Consider the following 25160-nt stretch of genomic DNA (forward strand, 5'->3'; position numbering starts at 1 on the left):
CTTTGCAAAGTATGAATCTACCCTTTATTCTATGACTCTGCAAAGAATGTTGTCTCTTACAATTTTAATCAACCTTATAAGCATAAGGAGTATGTCATTTTTTTAAAAATAAGCCTTCCCTGACCACCAGTGAGTCTGAACCTCTGTCAATGTTCATTGGCTCTCTGGATTTACTCTTTTGTGAACTACCCACTCATGATTCACTGTGTTCATTTTTCTATGTTTTCTTGCTATTATTGGTTTATCAATTTGTAAGGGCTCATTTTATTCTGAAGTTGTTGATCTCTCATATGTATTGTGAATATTTCCTTCAATCATTTCTTATAGACTTGTTTATGGTATACTTTGTCACACAGATATTCTTCTAAACATTTATGTAGCTAAATGTGTCTATTTTTTGTTTTTATTTTTGCTTTGTCCAGTAAAGATTTTTGTCTTTATTACATCAGCCTTCCAAACATCTAGGTTATACATGGATTTACATAATTTGCAAATATTTAAATTTCAATACATAATTCATCCATTGCTTATTTTTATATGAAGTAAAATCCAGATTTATTTTCTTTCTGAAAGATTGCCAATTGTGCTAGAGTTGTTGATTAAGTAAAACTATTATTTACCAAATGAGAAATTACCTTATCACATCTTATATGTCTGGGTTCTATATTCTAATCCACTCCTTATTTTTTTTTCTATTCCAATGCCAACATCACATTGTTTTTATTGCTGTCTTTAGAGAATATTTTACTTGCTGATAAAGCATGCCTCTCCTCACTGTTTTTCTCTTTGATAATTTTCTTAGCTATTTTCAGACAATTTACTCTTCATATCTAATTTTGAAAAACATCTAGTTTCAAGATGTCATGCTATTCGAAGAAAAGATTCCACCAAAAATATTCGGAAAGCCACTCCAGGTGAATGGGGGAGTGGCGATTTTATAAAATTAAGTCAATGGTTTCTGTACTAGGTCTGATGACCAGTGAACAGAAAGGATACTTCAGAAATACTGGTGCATTCCTCCATTATAACAGAAAAACGTAAATTCTTGGATTTCAGCAGTAATTCCTCAAGTAAATTACTCATTCTGATGCTCACTTTAGCTGTTCAGAATCGCCCTCAGAAATTTAAAATGTTTTGGAATCATCGATTGCAAATGAACATGAAGATTAAGAATGTATCTGGAGAACCTAACTTCTATTCACCTCTAGTTCAAAAACTTTTGTTAAATGTGTATGTGTGTGTGTGGTTGGTAGGGGTGAAGTAAGGAGTCAGTGGATCAGAAGGGAAATCAAATACTGAAGCAGAGGAAAGAACAATAGGATGTGGTATGAAAATTGCCTTAATTTTCCTCCTCTATTTGCTTGCATTAAACAATTCCATACATTTTGTTTCAGTAAATACAACTGACAATCTACTTTTCCCTTTTCCCTTAGCGCCACTTGCTCATAAACAGGTCCCCAAGCAATGCAGAAGTCATCTCAGCTGAAAAGCACTAAATGCCTCTCCTTGACGTGTTACTGTTTTAGGAGTCTAATTCTTTGGCAACAGCATTAAGACAAATAAAGCCACTCAGTTTTAATCACAGATGATATAAATCATCGTGTCAGTTAACTCTAGCGTCCATAAATCTCTAAAAAGGTGGATTTATGACATAGGGATGCAATTTACCAGTATTGCCTTTTTAAATTCGATCAGAATGATGGACTTCAATAGAACAAATTTTTGCAATTCTGCTTGCAACTGTACCAGAAATGGAGGCTCTCAAGCTCACAGTCTGTTGGTGTATTAAGTATCAGCTTCACATTTTCCCTGATCAGACTAATTGCTTCTTTAATTTGTGATTGCTGACACACACGTGCGGTTGTGCAAATTTAATAGGAAGGAAGATATTCTGATACTCTTGGTTTCATTCGTACGGTCTGCTTTAAATTGTATTCATTGCTAAAGCACCATTATTTTATCTGATGATTTAATAGGCCAGAAATTCAGCAATAATAAAATTTAAGTGTTTAAGATAGGTATGGTTAAGTGTTCCAAGTGTAACATGCCCCAAAAGACTGAAGTCCAATGGATTCATTGAAAACACGGAGAATGTTGTGAAGAGTGCTAGAGGCTGGCGCCTGCTCCGATTTGCCTTGCTTAGCTTGTTCAGGCCACCTATCACAGCAAACTTCCAAAATCTGTGCTCTCGAGGTCCGATCCACTTACCCTAATCTCACAGCAGACACGCACACTGAGTCAAGTGCCCCACAGCTGACTGCTATGCGGATGCATTTTTAGAATGGAACAGAGTGAGGCTGAACCAATGCAAGTGGCTAAAATAAGAACCAATTTAACTCCATTGTAAAGACAGCCACCCGAATCATCCCCCCCAGATAATTCAAAATGTTGGGCTGTAATACTGAAAACACGTATTTGTTCTTTTCTGGGCATGCATTTTTTTATGTACTTCTCAGTTTTTCCCTCCTATTCACTGAGGATCTCGCCGTCCTCTTGTTCTGGGGGTTTGGGAGCTGTTATTATATCCATGCTCTCACATGAGGCCTCTGTTAAGTTTGGTTCAGCATTTCCATTATAAAACCCATAAGCCTCCAGAACAAACTTATTATCGCTGTCTAGGAGGGAAAAATTGCTCCCAGCTGAAACTTAGTATATATTGCATTCATTTTCAGTCCAGAAGGTACTTGTCTTTAACATATTAGAAAAGCAAATTTTATACTATGCCTTTTACTTTCTTCCATTGCTTTCGTCAGTAGGATAACAGAAAAGAATAAAATAAGGAAGCAAATAGCCATTCATCCCACATTTTGCCCATTTTCCCCAGGACACAGTTCCTTTTCCATTTCCAGCCTAAAGTCAAAGTCTCAGGACTTAGCACGGTGCCCTGAAGTGTCCCTGTCACCAGGACTTGTTCTGGTCGCTCACTCCTAGACTGTTAGATTCCAGATATCTGGACAATCAGGGACCACACAGGAAGACTTTTTATTTCCCTATACTTGGATGCATTTGTGAATGAAAATACATAAAATACAAAATAGTAAAAACTTTCTAAAAATTACTTTAGAATAGGACATTAAAAGAGATATTATGCCAATTCAAGCAATCCCATTTTTGGATTAATTATTTAAACTGTCAGGATCTTTCTTTAAAATGTTTTACAATTGGATGTAGGAGGGTAAGGAGAAGGAAAGTATAAGCAAGCTTGTAAGATGGGAATTCAGCTACTGAATATTGTTACAATTTTTTGTTTAGTAACATAAAATTAGAAGTTAGGTAATTCATATTTTTCAACATACCTTGACCCTGAGAAAATCTTTTCTCCACTTAAACATCTGGATTCCTAGTATAGCTTCATGATTAATATGTACAAATAGAATCAAAAATAATTAAACTCCCATTCCTCCGACTGTGTTCTGAGGAGGAAGGACACCACCTCTGGGAGGTACCTTAAGAGACAAGGTGCCAGGAAAGACCTGCTCAGAAAAGAGGCTACTGGGGGAGCCAGGGGCCAGCTGGAAAAACTCAACTACAAGACTCCCGATTCCAGACCTCAGTCGCTATGTCTGGCATCCATCTCCTTCTGGCTCCACCCTGATATCCATTCCTATTTCTATGACTCCCCACTGGACAGATGGTTTGTGGAGGGCCAGTACAGGTCTTCCTGGGCCAGGAACCACATGGAACTCTCCATGTGCCATAAGGCCACTTTCGTCTTTCTTTCCTTCTTCACACTTTGGTTGAGTAAAGGAGTCTTACATTTGTACCAAAGCTCAATCCAGAAGCCAGGGGACAAAGAGAAGCCAGTAGACAATATTAGCATTCTGCTGCTAATATTGGGCAAGTTGAATCAAAGACAAGTTTCAACACAAATTGCAGGCGTCTTCAGCATCCTACAGACAAATAAAAATGGAGTGAGTTGATGCTTCACTGTAGGTACAAAAGAAGCTAGACAAACATCTATTTCTTCATATGGGCTCTCAGATGATATTTAAATCTATCAGAAACTTTTCTTTGCGAACCTATTTCAAGCCCAGCAGTGTGCTGGAAGGTGGAAAAATGAGTGTTACATAGAAAAAGTAGAAGACGATATTTGTGCCCTGAAGCAGTTAACAGTCCATCAATAAGCCAGCAAAAACATCATGAGTTTCAAATCAGATAATATTTTAAGTCACTTTGTAAATACTTAAGTGCTAGACATTTGTTTAGTAGATACTAATAAATAACTCCTGAAGTAAAAATCAATAGATTTTAATTTAGGAGGAAAATTGCTAATCCTTAAAATAACATATCAGGTTAATACATTTTACATAACATGGTATATAATTAGCTTTCATTGAAAGAGAATAGATTGTGAAGCCAGACTCATCTCTCTGGTAATTCACTAGTTATGTGAGCTCAGCAGGCAACTTTCATCTTTTTGAGCTTAAGCGTCCTCATCTACATAAATGGGAAATAATTTCTTCTTCAGATAGACATTGCATGGATAGAATAAATGAATTAACATACTCAGAACACCCAGGAAGATAGTAAGCATCCCCTCTACCTGTTTCTGAAAACAGATCATAATCAGATTTCTCCACAAATGATAAGCAAATATGATTCTGTATTTATTTTTGTTTGCTGAGAGAAAAAAGAAGTAAATTCTTAAAGTTTACTTCTGAAACACCAGCATTATTTTAAGTCTTCTTAGAAAAAGAAAATTGATCAAATGTGAGTTCCTAATACCTGAATAGAAGATGATACTATACTTTTAAAAGTTAGAACTCATTAGAAACCACATTTCACACTTTTAGTTTTATTTTGCTCAGTCCTGATAAAAAATAATCCTCTGTGAATTTGCCTTGAAACTTGCTGATTTTATTACACTGAGTTCCCTGAACACTGGAGTCATGGTCCTTCTTTTCCTCTCACAAGTGCAGAATGACGTCAGACCCAAAGTCTAACAAGTTGCCTTCAGATTTCAATTCCGAACAAACCAGGAATGTTGGGAAGAGCTGGCTGATTGCACCTGTGAAATGATCAACCTGCACTCCAATTTACCTCTCAGTCCCTTCTCCTTGGGCTCTACCAATCATCTGGCCCTTAATGGGTCTCTTTTGCTGTTTATCACTCTCTGTCCCCATCAATTTTCATTGTTCTCTACAGCTTCTTTATCACTTTTTGTTGTCAAGAACATAACTACTTTTGGATCAGATGTTTGCCATAAATTCCTGAAATAGACATCTAGCCCATAAAGAATAGAAATGAATAGACTAGTTTTAAATGTCAAGAGTAGATAGTTCATCTCAGTAGGCGTGATTGTTAATACTTTCACATCTCTAGCTCAAAATTGAAATTTTTCCAGTGCCCCAGGCATAATTATTTTCCTCCAAATGACTTGGAAGCCAGTATTACAGCATCCACCTACACATTATATTTGACCAAAACACTGACATCAAGCAGAATCACAAAAATCTATTTATGTATGTTCCTTAGTGTTGGCAGCCTTGATATCTTAGGAAATATCATCTTATTCAGATGGAATAAAATTTGATAGCATTGGCAATTACTGACTTCTGCTTTAGATTAATGTCCACATGTGAAAAAAATGTGGGGTTTTGTGATTTGAAATGTAGAAAAACATGGCAATGACACTGAAACTTTATATACCACATTTCAGTCGACAGCACAGTTTAGGGCTGAGTTACACATCCTTAAAATAAAGGCTTCCAGTAGAAATGCTGACAGGCCCTTTACTTATGGGGAAGTATTTTCCTCTAAAATAACAGCAATATATTATATTTAAATGGATCCTTTTATAAAGCACTTAAGAAACTGTCAACCTGTATCTCTCCTTCCTTCACACATGTATCTCTCATAAAAGTCAATAGCAAAACTATATATCTATTATTTATCTAGTTAGTTATTATGTATTTATTACATTTATGAGATTCCCCCATCATTTATTAGCCTCTAGGAAGCTCTGCAAGTTCCAGAGCTTAAAAAACTAGGAAGATGGTCTGTGTCATTATGATTTGCAAGCTATTCTAGACATCATGAAAACAAGACATATTGCCTTCAGCCTTATTATCTTAGAAGTTCAACATACTTTTAAAATATACGTACAAGGAGATGTGTGACCAAGATGGTGGATTAAGAAAACTCTGAGCTCACCTCCTCCCACAGGGACACCAAAATTACAACTATTTAAAAAGCAACTATCTATGAGAATGGCCTGAAGAGTACCAGAAAAGATTCTCCACAACTAAAGACTAAAGAAGGAACCACAATGAGACTGCTGGGGAGGGGGGTGAGACATATTATAGTCAAGACCCACACCCCTTGGTGGGTGACCCACAAATGGGAGGATAATCATAATTGCAGATATTCTCACTAAGGAGTGAGGGGACCAAGCCTCACATCGGTTCTCTCCAGCCTGGAGTCCTTCACTGGAAGCAAACCTCAGTACATCTGGCTTTGAAGGCCAGCAGAGCTTGTGAATGGGAAATTCAGAGGGCTGTAGGAAACAGAGGCTGCCCTTAAAGGGCACGAGTAAATCTCACACACTCTGAGTTCCCAAATACAGGCAGTAATTTGAAAAAATCATGGGTCAGACCCACTTGCTGATCTTGGAGAGCCCACTGGAGAGCAGGAGGCAACTGGGAAAACCCCCTGGAGACACAGACACAGGAGGCAGCCATTTGGGGGAGCTCATTCTACCAGGAGAAAACTCATGCTGACAAGCATCATGTTGGAATCCTCCCTCTAGCCTGCTAGTGCCAAGGGCTTACCCACCCACCAACAATGGGTTATTAGAGCCAGGATTCCCCCCAGTCCTATAGGATATGGCCCCACCCACCTATGGGATGGCACAATCCCTGGGCTCTCTGGGCTCTGAAGCTGGCTCCCCAAGGCCCTGGCTACAACCTCCAGTGAAATAGCTGCCACCAAAGGAGGCAGGACTTTGCAGCCAACAGGGATGGGCACCAGCAATTAGTAGCACATCTACAGTAGCTGGACCCACCAAAATGAAAGGGCCTGCTCAGACCACATAAGGAGCACCTGGAGAGTATGTAACTCTGGTGATCAGAGGGGAGTGTGCTGCTGGGCCCATGAAACATCACCTCCATAAGGCCACTTCTAAACTGAGAAATGTAACAGACCTACCTAATGCATAGAAATAAACACAAAGAATTAGGCAAAACAAGGAAACAGAGAAGATGTCCCAAATGAAGGAACAGAACATAATCTCAGAAAAAGAATTAAATGAAGAGAAAATAAGCAATCTATGTGATAAAGAGTTCAAGATAATGATCATAAAGGTGCTTGAGAGATGAATGGATAAATACAGTGAGAATTTCAACAAAGAGTTACAAAATATAAAGAAGAACCAAACAGAGCTGAAGAATATAATAACTGAAATAAAAAGTACAACACTAGAAAGAATCAACAAATTAGATGATACAGAGGAAAAGATCTAGGAGTGAACTAGGAGAGAGAGTAGTTCATCCAAGTTGAAAAGAGAATTTTAAAAAATGAGGGAAGTTTCAGAGATGTCAGGGGCAACCTCAGACATACTAACAATCCCATTGTGGGAGTCCAGAAGGAGAAGAGAGAGAAAAAGGGGCAGAGAACTTATTTGAAGAAGTAATAGCTGAAAATATCTCTAACCTGGGAAAGGAAACAGACATCCAAGTCCAGGAAGCACAGAGTTCCAAACAAGAGGAACCCAAAAAGGACCACAACAAGACACATTATATTTAAAATGGCAAAAATTAAATATAAAGAGCAGCAAAAGAAAAGTGACTAGTTATGTACAAGAGAACTCCCGTAAGTCTATCAGCTGACTTCTGTGGAAAATTGGCAGGCCGGAAGGGAAGAGTACAATATATTCTAAGTGATAAAATGAAACAACCTACAACCCAGAATATTCTACCTGGCAAGGCTGTCATTGAGACTTAAAAGAGAGATAAAGAGATTTACAGAGATGCCAAAGCTAAAGAAGAATTCAGCCCCACTAAACTGGCTTTACAGGATTTGTTAAGGGGAATTTTATAAGTGGAAAAAAGATCATAACTAGAAATATGGAAATTACAAAAGGAAAAATCTCATTGGTAAAGGCAAGCAAGCTACATTAAAGTTAGTAGAACAACCATTTACAAAGCTAATGGGAAAGTTAAAAGATAAAAGTAGTAAGGCCATCTATATCCACAACAGTAGTTAAGGGATACACAAAATGATGTGAATTTGATATCAAAAATATTAAACATGAGGGAGGAGACATGCAAGGTTGTTAGAATGCAGTCAACCTTAAGAGATCAACTTAAAATAATCACTTATATACACAGGTTGCTCTATCTAAACCTCATGGTAACCACAAACAAAAAACCTATAAAAAATACATACACAAAAAAGAGATATGAATGAAAACATAACACTAAATATATTTATCAAATCACAAGAGAGCAAAAGAAGAAAGGAACAACAACAAAAAACTACAAAAACAACCAGAAAACAGTTAACAAAACAGCAATAAGTACATGCACATCAACAAGCAATAAGTACATATACATCAATAATTATTTTAAATGTAAATAGACTAAATCTCCAATCAAAAGACAGAGTGGCTAAATGGATACAAAAATGAGACCCATATACACTGCCTATAAGATACTCACTTCAGATCTAAAGACACACACAGACTGGGAATGAGGGGATGGAAAGGGATCTCATGCAAATGGAAACAAAGTAAAGCTGGAGTGGCAATACTTACATTAGACAATACGGACTTTAAAACAAAGACTGTAACAAGAGACAAAGAAGGACATTATATAATGATAAAAGGATCAATCCAACAAGAAGTTATAACAATTGAAAATACATAAGCACTCTGCATATAGAAAGCTAAATACATAAGCATATATTAAGAAACGTAAAGGGAGAAATTGACAGTAACACAATAATATAGGGGACTTAAACACTCTAGTTATATTAACATACAAAAAATCCAGACATCCAGGCAGAAAATAATTAAGGAAACACTGACCTTAAATGATACCTTACACCAGAGGGCTTAATAGAAATATAGAGAACATTTCATCTAAAAGTAGCTGAAAACACTCTTTTGAAGTGCCCATGGAACACTCTCCAGGATAGATCACATGCTAGGCCACAAAACAAGTCTCAATAAATTTAAGATTGCAATCATATCAAGAACATTTTCTGATCACAACACTATGAGACTAGAAATCAACTATAAGGAAAAAACTGCAAAAAGCACAAATACATGGAGGCTGAACTATATGCTACCAAGCAACCAGTGGGTCACTAAAGAAATCAAAGAGGAGATCAAAAAACTCCTGGAGAAAAGTGAAAATGGAAACATAATGATCTAAAATCTACGGAACATAGCAAAAGCAGTTCTAAAAGGAGAATTTATAGCAATACAAGCTAAACTCAGGAAACAAGAGCATTTTCAAATAAACTATCTGAACTTACATGTAAAAGAACTAGAAAAGGAAAACAAACAAAACTTGAAGTTAATTGAAGCCAATAAATCATAAAGATCAGTGAAAATAAATAGAGAATAAAAACAATAGAAAAGTTCAATAAAACTAAGAGCTGGTTCTTTGAAAAGATCAACAAATTGATAAGCCTATAGCCAGATTCATCAGAAAAAAAGAGAGAGAGAGAGAGAGGGCCCAAATAAATAAAGCCAGAAATAAAAGAGCAGGAATTACACCTAACACTATAGAAATACAAAGGATCATGAGAGATTACCATTAACAATTACATGACAAGAAAATGGACAACCAAGAAGAAATGGAAAAATTCCTAGAAACATACTTTCTTCCTAGGCTGAATCAGGAAGAAACAGAAAATATAAGCAGACCAATTACCAGTAATGAAATTGAATCAGTAATCTAAAAAACTCCTTATAAACAAAATTACAGGCTTTACAAGTGATTTCTACCAAACATTTAAAGAAGGGTTAAAACTCCTTCTTCTCAAAGTATTCAAAACAATTGAAGAGGAAGGAATGTTTCTAATCTCCTTCTATGAAGCCAGCATCACCCTGATATCAAAAGCAGACAAGACACCACAAAAAAAAAAAATTATAAGCCAGTATCACTGATGAATACAGATTCAAAAATCCTCAACAAAAATTAGCAAACTAAATTCAACAATACATTACAAGGATCATATACCATGATGAAGTGAAATTTATCCCAGGGGAGCAAGAATGGTTCAATATCTGCAAATAAATCAATGTAATAAATGACATTAACAAATTCAAGAATAAAAAGGATATAACTATCTCAAAAGATCCAGAAGAAAAAAACCTTTTACAAAATTAAACATAAATTTATAATAAAAACTCTCAACAAAGTGAGTATATAGGGAACATATTTCAACATAAAGTTCACAGATAACAAACCTAAAGCCAACATCATACTCAAAAATGAAAAGAGGAAAGCATTTCCTCTAAGATCAGGAACAAGACAAGGATACCAAATAGCACCACTTTCATTCAACATAGTATTGAAAGTCCTAGCCACAGTAATCAGACAAGAAAAAGAAATACGAGGAATCCAAACTGAAAAGGAAAAAATACAACTGTCACTGTTCACAAAAGACATGTATGTAGAAAATCCTAAAGACACTACCAGAAACTATTAGAACTATAAGTTAATTCAGTAAAGTTGTAGGATACAAAATTAATAAATAGAAATCTATAGCATTTCTACACACAACAAGCTATCAGAAAGAAAATTTAAGAAAACAATCCCATTTACAACTGCATCAGAAAGAATAAAGTATCTAGAAAGAAGTCTAACCAAAGAGGTAAAAACTTTTACTCAGAAAAATATAAGGCATTGATAAAGAAATTTAGGATGACACAACAAATAGAAAGATAGACTACGCTCATGGATTGGAAGAAGTAATATTGTTAAAGTGACCGTACTACCCAAAGAAATCTACAGATTCAATGCAATCCATATCATAATAACAATGTCATTTTCCACAGAAAAAGAATGAATGATTCTAAAATTTATATAGAAACACAAAAAACTTCAATTAGCCAAAACAATCTTATAAAGAAGAATGAAGTGGGAGGTATTACATTCTCTGATTTCAAACTATATAAGAAAATTACATGAAAAAATGCTCAATATCACTAATTATCAGAGAAATGCAAATCAAAACTACAATGAGGTATCACCTCACACCAGTCAGAATGGCCATCATTCAAAAATCCACAAATGACAAATGCTGGAGAGGCTGTGGAGAAAGGGGAACCCTCCTACACTGCTGGTGGGAATGCAGTTTGGTGCAGCCACTATGGAAAACAGTGTGGAGATTCCTCAAAAGACTAGGAATAGACTTACCATATGACCCAGGAATCCCACTCCTGGGCTTGTACCCAGAAGGAAATCTACTTCAGGATTACACCTGCACCCCAATGTTCATAGCAGCACTATTTACAATAGCCAAAACATGGAAACAACCTAAATGTCCATCAACAGGTGACTGGATAAAGAAGAGGTGATATATTTATACAATGGAATACTACTCAGCCATAAAAACCGACAACATAATGCCATTTGCAGCAACATGGATGCTCCTAGAGAATGTCATTCTAAGTGAAGTAAGCCAGAAAGAGAAAGAAAAGTACCATATGAGATCACTCATATGTGGAATCTAAAAAACAAAAACAAACAAACAAACAAAAACAAAGCATAAATACAGGACAGAAATAGACTCATGGACAGAGAATACAGACTTGTGGTTACCGGGGGGGGGGGGGGTTTGAGGGTGGGAAGGGATAGACTGGGATTTCAAAACTGTAGAATAGATAAACAAGATTACACTGTATAGCACGGGGAAATATACGCAAAATGTTATGATAAATCACAGAGAAAAAAATGTGACAATGAGTGTGTGTATGTCCATGAATGACTGAAAAATTGTGCTGAACACTGGAATTTGACACAACACTGTAAAATGATTATGAATCAATAAAAAAATGTAAAAAAAAAAGAAAATTACAATTATATGGTACACAAAAACACACAAAAACGGACACAAGGATCAATGGAACAGAGCAGACAGCCCAGAAATACACCTACCCTTACATGGTCAATTAATCTATGACAAAGGAGTCAAGAATATACAATGGGGAAAAGACATACTCTTCAATAAATGATGTTGGGAAAACTGGAGAGCTACATGCAAAACAATCAGACTGGACTACTTTCTCATACCATATACAAAAATAAACTCAAAATGGATTAAAGATTTAAATATAAAACCTGAAACCATAAAACTCTAAGAAGAAAATATAGATGGTATGCTCTTTGAATACTCATCTTAATAATATTTGGGAGGATGTTTCCTCAGGCAGGGGAAACAAAAGCAAAAATAAACAAATGAGACAACATAAAACTAAAGAGCTTTTGAACAGTAAAGGAAACTGTCAACAAAATGAAAAGGCAGCCTACTGAAAGGGAGAAGATATTTGCAAATGATATATCTGGTAAGGGGTTAACATCCAAAATATACAAAGAACCCATATAACTCAACGTCAAAAAACCAAACAACCCAGTTAAAAAATGAACAGAGGATCTGAATAGACATTTTTCAAAAGAAGACATACAGATGGCCAACGGACACATGAGAAGATGCCCAATGTCATCAATCATTAGGGGAATGCAAATCAAAACCACAGTGAGGTATTACTTTACACCTGCCAGCATGGCTATCATCAAAAAGAACAAAAAATAACAAGTGTTGCCAAAGATGTGAAAAAAAGGAGCCCTTGTGCACTGTTGGTGGGAATGTAAATAGGTACAGTCACTATGGAAAACAGTTTGGAGCTTCTTCAAAAAATTAAAAATAGAACTGCCATATTCCCCAGCAATTTCACCTTTGGGTATTTACCTGAAGAAAATGAAAACACCAATTCAAAAAGATATATGCTTATGTATGTGGAATCTAAAATACAAAACAACAAACATACAAAATCATAGATACAGAGAATAAACGGGGACTGCCAGAAGGGAGGTAGGTGAGGGATTAAGCAAAGTAGGTAAAGGAGATTAAGAGGTACACACTTTTAGTTGTAGAATAAATAAGCCACAGGGATGTAATATACAGCATAAGGAATATGGTCAACATTATTGTCATAACTCTGGGACAGATGGTTACTAGACTTAACCATGGTGATCATTTTGCCATGTATGCAAATGTCAAATCGTTAGGTAGTACACCTGACACTAACATAACATTGTACATCAGCTATATCTCAATAAAAAAAAAAATATATATATATAGGATATATATAGGTACATTCATCTGAAAAGAAATACCTAGGCTGACATAGCTCAGAATCACTTCAAATATTAGAAAGATAAAGCAGAAGCAATAATATCTAATCAAAGGTATTTGACAGTTTGTTGTTGTTTTTTATATTTTGTGTTGCAAAGTGTTGTTACATAGTAGAGGTTGGTACAAATGGGATGCTATGGAGAAGGTTGCATTAATAATTTGTTTAATTTTATACATGATTTTTCTCAAACAAATTTACATTGCATCACCATTATGTGCTCAGCATTGTGCATAGGTATTAAACTCCGGTCACTCTGAATCTTGAGCTCAACTCTCTAGTAGGTTCAATAGCCAGAAAGAACACTCAGCTCTAAAACATTTGATAATACATTTAAATTTAGAGCTTATTGTCTAAGAATGTTGTTTTCTTCAAATGAAACAGTTTGATACCAATAGATTATATCAATAGATTATATCGATAGATTACATGGTTTACAATTTTAAAAATTAAAAGATGAATCTAGATACTTCCTTTTATGCTTAGTTCTCAATGGGTCTGCTCTCATCTGAGTTCACTTCAGTCTCTTTCTGGTTCTCTCATTGAGAAAGCACTGGATTCAGGATATAGAGAGATTGGAACAGCAAGATTTTAGCCATTTTGACCTTGAGAGTCAAAAATGTTTATAATTCCAATCTGTAGACCTTTATACCAAAGTAGTGAATGGCCTCGGGATAGCTCTGAACCTAGTGAGTCAGCATCCTGATGCCTTAGGAGGGAAATAACCTCCTTCCAACTGATAAGTGTGTTTTAAATTGTTTTGAGATGTTGGAATGAAAAATGTTTTATAAACACAAAGAAAGTGCACAGTGTAAAAATTTGCTCCGGTTCCCTCTGTCTTTATTGGTAGAGCTCATTTGTCACAACCTGTGGTACCTTGGCTTTTTTATTGCTGTCCTTACACTCAGTTGAGAAAAATTTGTTCATACCTCTATTGCCGAGTGCTAAACCAATCAATGTCTACTAAACTAAGCCTGGCAAAATTTCCTGTTCTTCTGACCACTAGCCCATCAAGACCCAAATGTTGCTCCCCAGGAGCAGAGAGCCAAACCATCAAATTACCATATGCTGGAACGTTCTTATCGATTCCCTGGTTCAATTGTTTCAGCTTCAGTACAAAGAAACTCCTCCCATGCAAGACTGAGAAATGTATTTGCAAGTAAACCTAGCTCAAAACACTGGTAGGAAAATACACATTTGTTATTCAGATGGTGGAAAGAAAGATAAGGGGAGCAATTATGTAATGTAAAATGAAATAATCTTTTGGAAAATGTGTTCATTTATTCCCCCACTGGATCATGTTTCTAACAAGGTTCACAGGCAAAGATATACTTTAATATCTAAAGTTGTGTGCATGTATACCAAGCATTTTTCTTATTTGTTAGTGATTTGTTGGAACAATACCCCAAGGGCCATACCCCAAGGGCCAGTTTGTAATTATCTCAGAGGTTCTATGACTTTCAGAATAATTTTATACATAGTAACATTAAACACTTTTAGACAACTTAAAATATATTAAAATACAAAGAGGTAGATATGATCCTTGCACCCTTATCCTTACCCATAACTTAAAATTAGTCTTGATTAACAGGAATTTTTAGTTCATGATCAGAAAGAATTTTCAGACATACACTTACCGTATTTTCTTCTAACATAGCATGTGCTTTCAGCTCTCATTACCAAATCTGATTTATGAAGTCTGCAAGTATGGTGAAATGTGTTCATGTTAGAAGAGAGATTTACATTTCTTCTTTTCTTCTTTTTCTTCCCTTCTGGAATTTAGTTCTTTCACTTTATCAGCATCAGTCATTCAGTCACCTCTTTGACAAGGAACTTGGAAGAAGATGACAGTACCAGAGTAGAAGATGCTGGATCAAAAAAAAAGAGGCAAGTTTTATGAATATTTCCTGCAATTGCAGATGTGTATTTAAAAATAGAACGCCATTAATTATTGCAAGACTATTTAAGCATTTGCATTTTATTTCTGGACCAAAAAAAAAAAATGAAGTCAAAGGCAAGGGGGGAAGAAAGAACATCAAGCCTGGTAAAGAAGGGCAAGGTGGTCGTGGGATTTTTATCACCTAAGGGACCTTATTTTGCACAACAGGTGGCCAAGGGGAATTTTATCCCATTATCTGACAAGTGTAGGCAGCTTTGCATTTCAGCCCCCTAGAGTGCTCCTGGCGGGTCTCCTGCTATTCCCCTGTTATTTTTGCAAGTAATACTGCCAAGGATGCAAATACTCTGGTTTATAATAGTTGATCGCTGCTGTGAAATTCCAGCTGTAGATAAAATGGATTCTTTGAAACAACCAACAAAAAAGGAGTGAAGAGGTCCAATAGCCCTCATACCTACTTGCTCTTGGACAAACTTTGCAAAATGCTCCACTTCAGAAAAAACATTAAGTGTTTCTGAATTTCCATTTCTATTAGAGCTGGTTGGTGATTACCCAGCTCCTGGTGTTGAAACTGAGAGCCTGTTTCCTGCTGTTTATGGGAATGCTAACTATTTCTGTGGAATGTAGGTCTCCTTTGCCTGCCCTTTGAGATGGGATTCCAAACAAAATGCTTACTCACTCATGTGTATTGATTATAAAAGTTTGGCAGCTTAAAGCAAAAGAAGAGGTATATGAGGAGGAGAATCAACTTGTTAACCTGAGGTTGAGTAGAGAAAGCTCTAGCTTCCTTACCATATGTGTGGTGTCACATTCCTCATTGTGTTACCAGAGAATCGATTCTTATCTCACGCAGGAAAGAATTCAAGAGTGGGTAAAGTGAAAGCAAGGTTACTCAGAGAGATGCACATTCCACAGACAGAATGCAGTGTGTCTCAGAAGGGATAGAGGCCCTGGGGTGTGTGGGTGGTTAGTTTTTATGGGCTGGGTAATTTCATATGCCAAGTGGAAGGATTATTCCAACTGTTTTGGAGAAGGGGTGGGGATTTCCAGGAATTGGGCCCCACCTACTTTTTGGCCTTAGTGGTCAGCCTGGGAACTGTTGCTGCCTGTGGGTGTGTCATTTAGCATGCTAATGTATTGCAGTGAGTCTATAATGAGGCTCAAGGTCTACTGGAAGTCAAATCTTCCACCATCTTGGGTCTAGCTGGTTCTAACCAGTTGATGTCTTATCCTCAATGTCTACATAATTCTTTTAATGGTTGTGCTTGGCCCTCTTCCTTCCTGTCTCATTTATACCAAAGCATTTTTTAATCTCTTCCCTGCCTCACTGCCAGATCGCATTTGACCCATCAGCTCCATCTGGAACATGTCTATCATCTTACTTACCATACAGTGTTTTATTGGTAAGTATTGGTATTTACTTATCTGTCTGCTCTGTAAGAATGTGAGATCAAGGCCAGAAGGGACTGTACCAATCCTGCTCATCATTTTATTGTTATCACCATACAGAAGACCAGGCAGATGGTAGTATTTAATTAGTTTTTACCTTACAAATGAATACTGAGTTCTCTTTGTTAACATGGTTGTCTTTGTTATGTACCATTGTAACAGAGCAACTGAGATTATAAGAAAAATATGTTCTCCACAATGCACAATCAAACAGTGGTTCAAAAAGTTCATTGAACTAGGCATTCATGAATCTGCAATTCCACTTGTGGGGTTAAAATTCAGCATCCTTCATTCAGTGGAAACTATAGTTGCAAAGCTAATAGACGGAGTTTGAAGAAGATTTTATTAATCATGACATTCAGTTAGAGCAAGCCTCTGCTGAAACCAAAGCAAATAAATTACAGGCACAACTAATAAGGTCAGGGAGCTGCTAGGACCGAAATCCTGGGAATGTCCTCTAAATCTCCAAATTACTTTTAACCAGCTTAAGTAACCGCTTTATAAATGGATAGTCACCTATGAATAGTTACTCCAGAATAGACGTTCCCCTTTCCCCTCTGGGAACACAGCTGTGAATTATCACTTGCCTTTTCATACCCTCACCTGTAGAACTCAAGGCCTCGCTACACCTTATACAACAGTGTATGTGAAATGGTTAAAGGGTAAACATCCAAGTTGTTGCAGCCAACAAGGAGTATTACATATTATTACACTGCAAGGTCAATAGATAGCCTGTTGTTTTAAATGTTATTTAAATTATTTCTCTCCAGAGAACATTTTTAGCCACCTGTCCTTTTCCCAAAGAAGCAGAATTTAACACATCTCACTGCCTCCACATGGTGAGAAAACAAAGACAATGAAGCTTTGGTCAGAAAGGACAAGAATTAAACAGAATTTCCTAAGAACTATACAGGCAAAGTTAGTGTAAGGTAGTTGTTCTCAGTGTAAGGTCCTCAGACCCACAACATTAACCTCACCAGGAAACTCGATAGAAATGCAAATCCCTGGGCCTCACTCCAAGTCCCCTGAATCAGAAAGTCTGTGGGTGGGGCCCATCAGTCTTTAGTTGAACAAGCCACCCAAGTGATTTTAATGCATGCTGAAGCTTGGACATCTTCATCTAAGGTGACAAGTAGACCCAGGCATTTCTTTCAACATCACCTCATTTAGTTCATGAGGATTCCATTAAAATCAGAACTTAGTGGAACTGCAAGTATATTAATGACCCTGATATAAAAGAAGTGTCCATGTTTGTGCAGCTGTGTGTAAAAAATACACACGAACACACACAGCAGGAATAGAATGTTAAAGGAACTCACATTAACAGATGTCAGTTGTACATTCTAATTGTATTACATTACTGTAAATTGTTATGATCTATAACAGTATCTACAATAATAAAGACAGTAACCAAAAGCCCATAAACCAACTCCAAATTTATGGACATTTCATAGATGAAGTGTAAGGTCATGGAAGTCACTGGAAAGGGTAAGAGCAAAAAGTGATTCAATAAACAGAAATTGGAAATACGGTTTTCCACATAGCAATGAAATGGAATTAAAAGCCTATCTCATACCAGCAACAAAAATCAATGCCAAGCAGACTGAGACTTTAAAATGTAAAAAGCAAAACTAAAAAAAAAAAAATTTAAAGGAATATTTTTACTGACTTTGGTATAAAAAAAATTTATTTACAAGGCACAAACATCACTAACCTGAAAAAAGTTGAACATTATATGTTTATTAATTAATAAATTCCATTAATTAAAACATTTTTAAATTGTAGTATTTTCAGTTTACAATGTTGTGTCAATTTTTGACTACAGGCCAATATCACTTATGAACATAGGTGCAAAAAATCCTCAACAAAATATTAGCAAACAGAATCCAACACACACAAAAATGATTATATAATTAAAATATGTATTTTCAAAGGAAAAAAGAAAAACTCAAGCCACACTCAAAGATATTTATAATACATACAACTGACAAAGGATTAGTATCAAGAACATAAAAAAAATTCCTAAAAAAATCTTAAAAAAAAATAAAAACATGGGCAAAACAAACAAAGTCCTGTTGGCCAAATATGAAGATGTAATCTCAGTTAATTAGGGAAGTATAAATCAACCCCACAATAAGGTACCATTTCTCCCTCCTTATTCAATTGGCTAGAACTATTATGTGTTGAAGAAGAAATAGATTAAGAAGATCTCTTTACACATTGCAAATATAAATATGATGGTTACAAGTTGTCTTAAAAACAAATTAAGATTAATGTTACAAGCTAAATAATGATAAACTACGGCTCCATATTTTCACTCCTGGGAAAATATTCAGGAATATCTTACATATGAGCACCAGGGCACAACAAGTGTGTTCACTGCAGCACTAACTGTAATTACTAAAAACTGGAAACAATATAAATTCCCACCAGGAGGAAGATTAATGACTAGCATGCAGCAGTGTAACACAAGTGAATGTGGTAGCTTGAAATAGCATGGAGAGGTTTTAGTTAATGTAAAACTGAAAGAACAAAAAGTCCCAAAAGACACAACAGTATGACACCCTTTTTATGAAGTTTAATAACAAGTAAAACTAACAATATATTCTAGTGGAGGAACACAGAGTTTGTGTGAATTATTGATTTGTTTTATGCATTCATTTGAATGCTCATTATGTTATTATATTATTTAAAAATCAAAAGAAATAATATAGACAATGTATGCAAGAAAGTTAATGCTTAATGAACTAAAAATTCTGACTAAACTAACTACAATTCTGAAGTATTTAAATTAAAAAAAATAAATAAACAAGAGAGAAGAAAAGAGAAAAGGAAAGATGAAGGAGGAAGGGAAGAAAGAAAGGAGGGAGTGAGGAAGGAAGGACATCTGTCAGGGAGGCTGGCAGCCTGGGTGTATACTGAATGTATATAGTGTATTATTTTTGTGGTTTCATAGTCATTTCCATTCTTGATGAGTTGCTGCTCACTATCCCAGTGTAGGAATGGTTTCTAGGAATACTCCATTACCTCCAGTATTGATTTCTTACACCTTGACATACTGCTATATGAATGTTTCCCCAGTGCCCTGCACCAGAAGCAAGTGATGAGTAGGGAAGAAAGAATATTTGAAAGGTAATGTGTCAGAAGCTAGTTGATGGAAAATTCTTCCAGTCATCAGAAATGTAAAATTATAAGCTGAGGATTCAATTTACACTAATACCTAGTCAAACTGGGAGTTTCATTTGTCAGGAAGGTACTTTATAATGAATCTTATACAAGTATAAATACATAACACACTTTGATGGGAATCACATGAAATAGAAAGTATGGAATCTAGTCTCTGAAGTCACAAACCTGTAACAACATTACAAATCAGAAGCACATCTGTACAGGAACTCATATGTTTAAGTACCCTCAATATCAATTAAAAAGTTTAATCAATCATGATAGAGGAACATTTTTATATTCTTGATATAGAAGAGATCTTATACAGTCATTGTCATATAAAGTGCTAAAGAGATTGCAGCAAATATATATACGTGGGGTATTACACACAGATAGATACAGAATATTACAAAGTTGCACTGGAGAGTTGAAATGTTAGTTTCTTAAAATTTTGTGATGGCTGTGGTATTTCTCATCTTTTAAAAATCTTTAAGTTGGTTTATTTTTGTTCTCATTTTGGACAAATATTTATTTTGTAATTCTCCTATATCCTATATCCTAAGTTTATATTCATAAAAATTTTTAAAGTGAGTCCACCAAATATATATAAGCTTCAACACTTTAAAACCCTGGGTAAAGCCCTTCCTGAGCCTTTCAAGTACAGGTGGAATCATCTTCCACTAATTCTATAGTGAAACACCCACTTCTTCCCCTCCCCTTGCTCTCCTGGGCTCTGAATGTGTTGGAGGTAAGGCCACACCAACATATCTGATAAAGAGCAAGAATGTTTCACCAGCAAAAGTGTAGAGAAAAGATGTAAGAAGGAGCAGGATGAGAGTAAAAGAACAACATACCCTAATATGTGCCAAGTATTGTATCAATGACTAGGTTGTATCTCATTTTAGCCCTTTAAACAGTATTTTCTGCATCCCAACAACCCATGATGACATTCTGAGTCCATGTTCCCCACTGAAGTGTCATTACAGATGGCACATGTCTATTCCACAGAGACCTTTATTCAGAGTTACATTCTGGGTAAAAGGTATGTTAAATAGGTATTCTGGATTTTTTCCTACAGAGACTCAAGCATTATGCATAATTTAACTTTTTGTGGAAAAAGGAATCCTGAGTTGCAAACAACAAATTTACAAAAGATCTTTTCTTCAATCAGCACCTGAAATGTCTTATTGTGCTTCTTAGCTCTTTTCTTTGTACCTCAATTTCCTTGTCAGCAACACAGAAGCAATAATCCAGCTTGTCTCCCAAGAAAAGATGAGAAATGAAAGGGATAATTAAGACCTAAAACGTAAGGCGTGGTTCTACATTTTGAGTGCAAAAGGCCACAAAAGGGTATATGTGAGTAAAATCTTAGAAGGAAGAGGAAGATAGTTTAAAACATGTAAAAAGGTTATTGGGACTTGGGTTCTAATTCTGGCTCTTTCTCCTACTTTGTTTGGGTTCTTAGTGGTTGGGAAAGCCCCTCACACTCTCTCGTCAGTCAGACTACCATCAGAATAACGGAGGTTTGGGCCACATGGCCTCTAACATCCAGTTTGGTTTTCACAATCTCACATTTTGTGAACATGACTAGAAAATACTCATTTAAAAAAGAAGTTAAAGAAATTGTTCTCTTTACCATTCCCAAGTTAGAGAAAGTAAATTCCTGTCACATATCAGACTGTTTAAACCCAATTGTCCCTGGAAACAAAGTTTCGGTATTTATAAAGAGATCACTCAAAGATCCATTTTTAAAAGTTTGAGAATTTTTGAAAAACAAAAATGTCACTTCAGAGCGCAGCTATTCCATGACTTGTGACATCACTGACTGATGAAAATACGAGGTAGATAATTATAACAACAAATGAAGCACTTGGCAATATTTTTTCATTGATATCTACTTTATAAAAGCTAATAGTAAGGAAGGGCTTACAATTTGCTGTAACTTTGCTGCATTTTCAAAATTCAAATAAAAATGGTCAAATTTACTGGGAAATTAAGCCTAAGGCAATAAAGACACTGAAATAAAATCTTAAAAAAAGTCTGAAAGAAAGTTCGCACTTCTGAGGCATGAACACTTGAATTTAGAATTCAGTTATTTCACTGCTCTCTGGACCAGTATTTCATTTTTAGCAAAGGCAAGGAAAATTAAAAATATCCAGGCAGTATGTATGTCATAAATGTAACTACTGTTTATTTTAAATCATTTCATTCCCTCTTATGCTTTTTTATTTTAAGGCAGCTGTTGCCATTGCTACATGTTTATACCAATCAATCAACCCCTTGCTCCAACATTTGCAACAAAATCCAGAAACCACAAGCTGAAGAGACATCAAATGAAAAGCATTTTATATTAAGGGGTAAAAGTTTCATCTACATTTACATTTATATTTAGCTGCATTGAGTTTGCAAGCTCAAGTTTTGTGATGAAATAAGAGCAAAGTTTTCTGAAGTCTTGGCCTGAGAGACAACGAAAATCCATACAGTTTCAGAAAACCACAAGACCTTCCGTTTCATTGTGTTTTGCCTGTAAAGAAAATTGTCCACCAGCATTTTAGCTGAATTTTGAATGGAAACTTTATGTCAATATGCTTGTGAGAAATTTTACCCCCTATAGCTAAGCAACTTATACTATAGGATGCTTGGCTGATTCTCCGGATCCCAGGAGAAGCTTTTTGAATACTCTTAGTGGTCGAATTCCAGAATTTATTGATAGATGATGAGAGAGACAGAGAGAGAAAAAGAGAGACAGAGCGAGAGTGCCTCAATAGAAGTGAGTGAGTAGATATCTAATAGCCCACAAAATATTATTTTGAGTATCAAAATAATTTTGACTATTTTCTAAAAAAAAAAATTAAACAAACTCATTTTTCAACACTTAGAGAAGGGAGTGGGCAAAGGTCTATTTATTTCTATAAATCCTGTCTCCTGTTTTGATATTATATTTACTACGACATGCGTGGAGGAGAAGGGAAGACAAATTTCATCTTGGGCATCAGCCCCGCCGTCTGCATTCTCCCAGAGACCAGAGCCTGGGAGGGGCGTACTGTCTCCATCCACTCGCTTGCTGACCCTCCCAGCACGGCAGGTTAGGTCTCATTGATCTCTGGAATACAGACATAGACTCCAGCACCCACAGAAGAAAGGCTCTTTCTTCTTCACCAGGAAGATGAATTAGTTCCAATTAACACTAAAACAGTAAAAATCCTAGTTCTAATTTATAATTGTCACAACTACTCAAATACAATCTCCACGAGAGCAAGAATAGTGCCCATCTGATTTACTCCATCCATGACATCTTGAGCACGTCTGACACAAACCGTCTTTCAACAAATGTTTTATAGAACAGATAATTAGGAAACATGCTGATAGTTTCCTATCAGATTTCAAATAATTGTTTAAAAGTGGTGAATCTAAGCATTCATGACATAAGATGATATACTAGAGTGAAAGGTGAGAAATGAGACAACATGAGCATTAAACAGGAGGCACTCATTAAACGTTAGTTTCCCTCTTTGCACTACATTACACTGCCTCTGACTTTCAAATCACTCAGCGCATACACAACTCCCATTACAATAAACCATCTCATTAAGTTTCATGAAGTCTGGGGCAATATCCATTCAACCTTTTTGATCTGTTTTTCCAACTCTTAGCACAGTGCTTGGCACATAGAAGATGCTTAATAAATATGTGTCAAATTAGTGAATAAAATATAAATGAATGAATGAATGAACAAAACAATCCCAAATTATACCTCCACAATGAAAAATGTTTTTGAAAAGTAATTTGTGTTTATTTGGCAATCTTCCAATGTATGGTATGAAAGACTTCTTTGAGGAAGACCATTTTCTTATAATTACCAGCACAGAATAAAATAAATAATTAACAGATAACTACAAAGTAGAATTTTATATACCGAATTCCTTTTCTTAAAAGTTCCATGCAAGAAGAAACTGACAATTGACATATTCCTAGATCCAGGAACTATCCAGCGGTTGAAGAGTCTCATGATAGCAAAACATCTTGAACTCGCCTCCCCCTTCTCCAGGAAGAGTTGACAGCAGATCTAAAGTGAATGAGAGGCCTGGCCACCATAGTGAGTTACAGGAGTGGTGCCAGGAGCTCCCCTTACTCAGTCCCATTCATTGCTAAGCAGCTGGTTGTCAGTGGTGGCAAAGATAAGCTCCGCTGTGCTTAGAGAAGACTTTCTTGGCAGGAGTTACTGTTTCCAAGCTCAAAAAAGAACTTAGGATATAGATATAGATATATTGGAGAAGTGTTGTACTTGCAGTAAATGAATGTACTCCACTAAATGAAAGAAGGATGCAGAGAAACACCCAGCTAAAAAAAATCTCATAACTAGTTTTAGATTGGCAAACAGGAAGAACAGTGAGGTTCTGCAAGCAGGATCCAAACTATGCTTATAACCTGCTTTGAAATATCCAAATGGAAAAAGTTTTATCCCTGGAAAGAACTAGAGTATGGACTCTGAGAGAGGGGTTTTAGTCACTATCAATAGCCAAGCTTTCTGCCCAGACCTCCTCACGCAGATCTCACTGGGTATCACGGTGGCCAGGGACCAGCGCAAGAGAAGGGACATAGAGATGGGACGGAAAGGAATTTCAGTGTGGGGAGTGACTTCATCACATGGGTAACTAATGTGCACTTAGGATGAGAATGGAATGCGAACTCATTTACCCCCACTTTCTTCACAGCATTCTCCATCCCTCTCTTTCCTTCTCAGGAAGAATTTCAGGGCTTCTTGAACAAAATGGAGTGGTTGTCCTTTTCGGCAACTTTAAAAATCTCTAAGGAGTACACACTCTACAAACTCAACATCAATTCTTGACCCCTTCATGTGTACAGTTTTGCAATTCAATGGTTTTATTTCTGCAAAAATAAACTTTATGTCAGGAGCGCATACACCCCACACAGCCACTAAAGCTCCAGCTCTGGTCTTTGGGAAGTCTCCCGTGAGCTCCTGTCCCATCTGCTCTCACCTGGCTGTCTCTGCCAGCAGCTGAGAGACTCCCACAGGCAGTAGGATGGGTCTTGGGCCCACAAGGCTCGGCAGAGCATAATCACACTCTGTATCCTCATCAGCCTCCTACCGCAGCTTCCAGGGCAAGTGTCCCTTTGCTGGCCTGCCTGATAGCCCCAGCAGCCTAGAAAATCAGTTAAGCTTTTCAATCACAGCACCCCAGTGACAAACTTGCGGAGCACCGCATGACTTCTTCAACCAGCTGGTTTTCCTGGCATTTGAATAAAAGTAAAAATAGAAAA

At 36.3% G+C, this 25160-nt stretch overlaps 1 long non-coding RNA gene across 1 annotated transcript in view; it reads right to left on the minus strand.

Moving 5' to 3' along the window:
- LOC116277660 (uncharacterized) overlaps window positions 1-25160 on the minus strand; it is a 113156-nt gene that overhangs the window by 26660 nt on the left and 61336 nt on the right. Inside the window, exons 2-3 of the long non-coding RNA XR_012075039.1 lie at window positions 15004-15234; window positions 3757-3890 (exon numbers count right to left, since the gene is read on the minus strand). This is a non-coding gene — a long non-coding RNA (uncharacterized lncRNA). The remainder of the gene's footprint in view (window positions 1-3756; window positions 3891-15003; window positions 15235-25160) is intronic.

The sequence above is a fragment of the Vicugna pacos genome, chromosome 1, assembly GCF_048564905.1.
Source record: "Vicugna pacos chromosome 1, VicPac4, whole genome shotgun sequence".
Taxonomy (NCBI): Eukaryota; Metazoa; Chordata; class Mammalia; order Artiodactyla; family Camelidae; genus Vicugna; species Vicugna pacos.